Here is a 6,287-nt window from a genome sequence, read left to right as displayed (position 1 = left end):
AAACAAAGTGAGGTGAAGAGTATAAGGAGGTCATCAGGTTTATTGAGAAGTTTGAGGAAGTGTGATGGTGAAAGCATGTCGGGCTCACCAGATCAATTCTAGTAGGAGGGTGATGTTAGCCAAGGAAGGTGAATTAGGCAAGGGAAAAGAGTGAATTATAGTTGGTAAACCTCTAGGGAACTATTCTATCAATCTAAACCTTAAGCATTAGTTCAGGAGTAGGGTGAAACAAGTCATGTGGGATGAGGTTCAACACAACTTGAAGATGCAGTGGTTAGGGTAGAAGAAACACCCTTGTTAGCGTTAATGATGTTGTTAGGGATGGCATCATAGCAAGCATTGCATGTGGTGTTAGATGATGAGAAGATGATTTAGGCAGAGAGTAGTCCACCCAGGATGATGAAGAGCATGTCAGGAGTGGCAGAGGAGGTAGGCGAGATAAAATCTCCTAAAAAGTCTATAGGAAAAGCTCTGAGGGATGTGGAAGATATTAGTGTGGGTGAGGTCATGAGTGGAGAATGTCAGTTGATTGGTCTTGGGATTCCAGGACAAGGGTCAATGGAAGCAGAAGCAAGTGGTGTAAATGTGAAGGAGCCATGACTAGAGGCGAGGGGTGAGATCAATCAGTAAGTGATATGCAAGAATTATGGAGAATGTTGGCCATAGAGAGAGTCCAAGAAAAAAATGTGGAATAGGACGTTGCATTTTTGTTGGTTTGATAGAAAAGGTGTAGGAAGATGGAGCGTAAATGGAGGCAAGCTAGCTCCTAGTGGTGGTGAATATAGAGTAGACACAAGTGCAATCATTAGAAGTGAAACTACATGTGGAGCAATCACAAGTAGAGGGAAATGATGCAAGGATGTACAAAAAGCAATTGTGAGCTCAAAGGTTACAAGAATCTCTAAAGATGGTGAAAGTGGGTTTGGAGAGCACACAAATTGAGCTAGTGTTACTATAGTCACAGTCTGAGTCATTTAGGGAGGTGATTGTAAAATCAAACTCCCTGTCATTAAAGTTGCTAGAGTGGTTAGCATTGAGTGAGTTAAAGATGAGACAATTGTAGTAGTAGTTAGGTGAGGCAAAAGTGGACATGGAGTATTGGTGAATGGAAATTAAAAAAATGCAGCAAGAGTGGGATGTGGTCCAGCAAGCAATCACTATACCAAGGATAAACAAGCTAGTGGAGAATGTGTTTGTGGATATGCAATGGATGGCAAAGGTATACTAGGAAGCCAATATTTATATGGGATGTTATCATCAGGCATTCCTGAATGAGAACTAGTAGGAGACATAGTTTGTGGATACGGAATTTACACAGCTATTAAATGCACAATTATGTGGTGGTAGGTTTTTTATTCTCATGGATGTGGTGTGGGTATGTAGAGGATTGATGCTAGGGGCTTCTTCTAGAACTAGATCAAAAGAAATGCCATTGATTGGACACCCTATCTTGCCACCTCCCCTAGGGAGGCTAAAATAAATAATCTACCAGATGTTATTTGAATGTAATGTTGTTGTTTCCATCATAATAGAATAAAAGTTATGTTTGTTCTTGTGGCAAGCAAAAGAACAACCAGTGTTGATGTTAATGTATTGGATAAATATTGTCATGTTTGTTTTTGGTATTTTCAAAATATATTTGGATGTTTTTTTAGAATTTTGAGGAATATGTGGATTTTTTTAGATTTTTGATAGATATTTAATTTTTTTTGGGATTTTGACAAATATTAGAAAGGTGTCAATCTCTATAAAAGTGGAAATAATATGATTTGTAGAGGAAGAAAGACCTTTATGTAGGCGTGGGTACTGTATGTTGGTGTGGGTGCTTAATGAAAGATGAGTGCAAATTTTTGTAATATATGGAGAGTTTTGGTGCTAGAGGTGAAAACAATAGGAAGTGCTAAACCATGATTTGTAAGGCATAATTTTGTGTATATTGATAGCCTTTACAGAAAATCTTAAGACCAAAGTTGGGATTTTTCTCTAGGTGCGTATCAAGATAGATGCTCATAAGGCTATGAAAAGGCATTAGGACCTATGAGAGATGAAACAAGGCCTTGAAAAAGGTACTTGGGCCTTAAAAAAGGCACTTGAGGGCCTAAAAAGGTGCTATGAGACCTTGAAAAAGGCATTTAGGGGCCTAAAAAGGCACTACGGGGCCTTGAAAAAGGTGTTTTAGCCTAAAAAGGCATTTGGGGGCCCAAAAAGGACACTTGGAACTTGCTAAAAGTGAAATAAGGCCTTGAAAAGGTGCTTGGGCCTAAAAAAGGAGTTTGGGCCTACAAAGGCGATATAGGGGCCTAAAAAAGGCGTTTGGGCCTAAAAAGGCACTTGAGGGCCAAAAAAAGGTGCCTCAAGGCCTAAAAAGGAGAGGAGGTCATAGCGATCTCTCAAACTTATGCTTACTTATTCTATACCCCCTATTAGGTGATGATGAAAGAGTCTAATGGATATCTGGGCTTTTTGGGATAGCATCAATATATTTGTTGAAGGGATCTAAATCAATCGTGGCCATTGCCACATAAATAAGACTAATAATCCATCAAGAATTATTGTTCTTGAAAAGAGGAAAGAAGATGGGACTCTACCAGAGCTTCTTACACTATTTTCTTTGTGCCAAATTTTCCAAAGCCTAATGAGATGTTTCAGGACATCACTACGTTGCTTCTTAATGTCATTGAGACATGCTTTATTATTTTTCCAGACTTAATGGAGCCATAAAATATTTAAATATTTTTCAATATAGTAGACCTCCATTCATTTCATATAAAACTAGTCGGTACGCAAACCTGTTCCAAAGGAGCAACAATTAAAGACGAACACCAATTTGACATGAAATCAATGGATCATCAGTTTGGAAAACACATCAATAAGTTATTCATAATTTTTTAGGATTTTCAACTATTTTTGGCAATTATTACCCTCTTTTGAATTTTTTTGGCAAATTTTCATAAATTTTGAATGTTTTTGATAATTTTTGACAATTTTAATTTTTTTTGATAATTTATGACAATTTTTGAATTTTTTTTTTGATAATTTTTGACAATTCTTGAATTTTTTTGATAATTTTTTACAATTTTTGAATTTTTTTGATAATTTTTGACAATTTTTAAATGTTTTTGATAATTTTTGACAATTTTTTAATTCTTTGATAATTTTTGACAATTTTTTAATTTGCAAGAGTGGAATGAGGATGTGAGTGGGATTTTTTGGAATATGGGAATAACCAGGACTGTGTGGAGGCACCTAAAGAATCAAGGAGACCAAAAGTGGGCCAAAAGATGAAAAGTAGGCTTGGATAGCTATATTTGAGATGCAGGAGGCAAAAAAGGAAATTTTGAATGTCAAAAGGATTTGAATAAGGGCTAAAATGGACATTGGGGATAACTGGTCATGGCGGATGGCTGAGATGTGCATTGATTTTCCTATAATTCATGTTGGTGGTATCTCAATACATAATCTGACTCCATTTTTCTCCCAATTTTTTGTTCTTCCCATCGTTGCTATTATACTGATTGTTTTTGCTACCATGAACTATGTCTAATGCCAAGAAACCATTGAACCATAACCCACAAGTGTCTCTCAATTGGATATGTGTGAAATTAACTCAAGTATGCTAGTAAGCCTCAAGAAAGAAAAATTTGTCTTTGAGGAAGTTGCTTGAGTGTTGTCTTGATTGTCTTTCAGCATTGAAGGAATTGTATTGTTTAGGGAAGACCAAAGATGTTATTACTCACCCCTTTTGAAACCAAGGGTGGCATTTCTCATTTCTTTTGTACTAGTTTTGGTTTCTTTTTTTTTGGTTTTTTTTTTTTGGGGGGGGGGGGGTATATTTTTTGAGATGAATGTTCTTGATGGATTCTACTAGGTCTGTGCCATCACAATCTAAAATTCTATAAGTACCAATCCCAAAAGATTCTATGATAATGTAAGGACCAATCCAATTGGCCTCCTATTTTCCTTTCTTTTCCCTAGCAGCTTGGTTCTTAGTGTTTTCTCAAAGCACTAGGTCACCAATTTGAAAAATATGGGGTTTGACCTTTTTTTGTAATGTCTTGATAACCTATTCTGATACACTTTGAGGTGTTCATGTGTCACATGTTGATGTTTTTCTAATAATTCTAGCTACTCTAGATGGGCCACTCTGTAGTCCTCATATAATAAGATATCACGAAGAGTAACTCTCAAGGATGGGATCTCAACCTCTAAAGGAAGAATAGCTTCACAGCCATAAACCAAGGAGAACGGTGTTGTACCTATAGGTGTCCTAACATTCATCTTGTAGGCCCAAAGGGTGGGGTTCATCTTTAAATGCCAATCTCTACCAATATCAATTATAGTTCTTTTGAGAATGTTGATCATAGTCTTGTTGGTGGCCTCTACTTGGCCATTGGCTTGGGGATAATATATTGATGAGGAGTGCTGTATAATGTGAAATTTCTCACATAATTCATCAATTATTTGATTTTTAAAGTACAAGGTGTTGTCCATGAGAATGACATGAGGTATGCCAAACTGAAGAATTATATGGTTTAGAATGAAGGAAGAGATTTGTTTTCCCATAGAGTCAAAAATTGGTGCCACTTCGACCCACTTTGTTAAGTATTCTGTAGCATTGATAATCCATTTATGTTTGTAGGAGAAAGGTGGGTGGATGGCTCCAATCAAATCGAAGCCCAATTTATAAAAAGGCCATGGTGTGGCGAAAGGGTTGAGCTCTTGGGCTGGTGCATGAACAAGGTTACCATGGATTTGACATTTTTTGCAAGTCTTAACATAGTGGATAGAATCATTTTCCATAGTTGGCCAAAAATAACCCATCCTAAGAATCTTCTTTTCTAGTGTAAACCCATTGGAGTGTGATCCATAAATCCCTACATGGACTTCTTGTAGAGTGACTCTCAACTCATTATTTTCAAGATATCTAAACAAAGTACCATCAAGACCCTTCCTATACAACATATCAACCACCAAAGTGTAGCATGAGGTCTATCGAATGAAAGTATGTCTTTGGTTGCATGAGAGGTTGGAGAGGATGGTGTTATCATGGAGGTAAGTGATGATGGGGTTATACCAAATGGAATCAAGAGCATCTAAATGAAAAATGATAAGAGAATCAAGTTGAGTAAATAGGAGTTGAACCACCTCTTCTACTAAGAACTCATACCACTTGTACTACTCTGGTAACTGAAGCAAGGAGACAAAGGTGGCCATGGCATCTACTACTCTGCTCTTATCTTTGGAAATTTGTTTAAAAGTAATATGAATAAAACATGCCTTAAGTGTGTCAACCATATGTTTGTATGGCAATAACTTTTCATCCTTGGTTTGATATGTGTTGCTGACTTGATTGATGATCAACTAGGAGTCTCCATAAACTTCTAGCACTATTAGTTTCCATTCTAAAGCTAGTTTAAGGCTTAAAACCAAGGCTTCATATTCTTCCATGTTGCTAGTACAGGGGAAAATTAGTTTGTAAGATTTGGGGATAGTAACACCCAGTTGCGTGATGAACAAAATACCAACGCCTGAATCATGGTTTGTGTAAGAACAATCAAAAGAGAACTTCCAAGTTATCAGCTCTATTTGAAGAATGCACATATGTAGAAATCAGCTAAGATAGGATTTGAGCTTTCTATAGGTGCATCTCCCAATTGATTAATAATGGCCTGTCCTTTTATTGCTTTCCTATTGAGATACTCAATATCAAACTCACTTAGGATCATCACCCACTTGGCCAATCTACTCATTAATTTTGTTTTGCTAAGAAGATATTTGAGGGGATCAATCTTGGAGATGAGCTTGACCTTATGGATCAAAAGATAATGGTGTAGCTTTTGGGAAGCAAAAACTATGGCTAAATAGGCTTTTTCAATAAAGGAGTAAATGAGCTCATAGTTGACCAAGGTGTGACTGATGTAATAAATGGCCCTTTATTTTCCTTGGTAATTTTCTTGTGCTAAGAGGGCTCCAATTGATTTATCAGTTAGGTAAATATATAGCAACAATGGTTTGTGTGACACTAGAGGCAGCAACATGGGTGGATTCATCAAGTAGGTTTTGAGTAAATCAAAAGCCTTCTGATACTAATCATCCCATTTAAAAATTATTTTTTTGTGTAGTAAGTGGGTGAAAGGCACACACTTTTCTATTGAGTGGGAAATCAAATAAGAAATTGATTGAAGTCTTCCTTGAAAAGAGCATAGTTGGCTCAAGTTCTTTAGAGGTTGCATGCTGACTATGATCTATACCTTTTCAGGATCAATTTCTATCCCTTTGGCCAAGAT

The sequence above is a fragment of the Cupressus sempervirens genome, chromosome 2 (assembly GCF_028749045.1).
Source record: "Cupressus sempervirens isolate cs-2001-9-10 chromosome 2, ASM2874904v1, whole genome shotgun sequence".
NCBI lineage: Eukaryota > Viridiplantae > Streptophyta > Pinopsida > Cupressales > Cupressaceae > Cupressus > Cupressus sempervirens.
The sequence above is the reverse complement of the archived record's forward strand: the minus strand, read 5'-3'. Positions refer to the sequence as shown.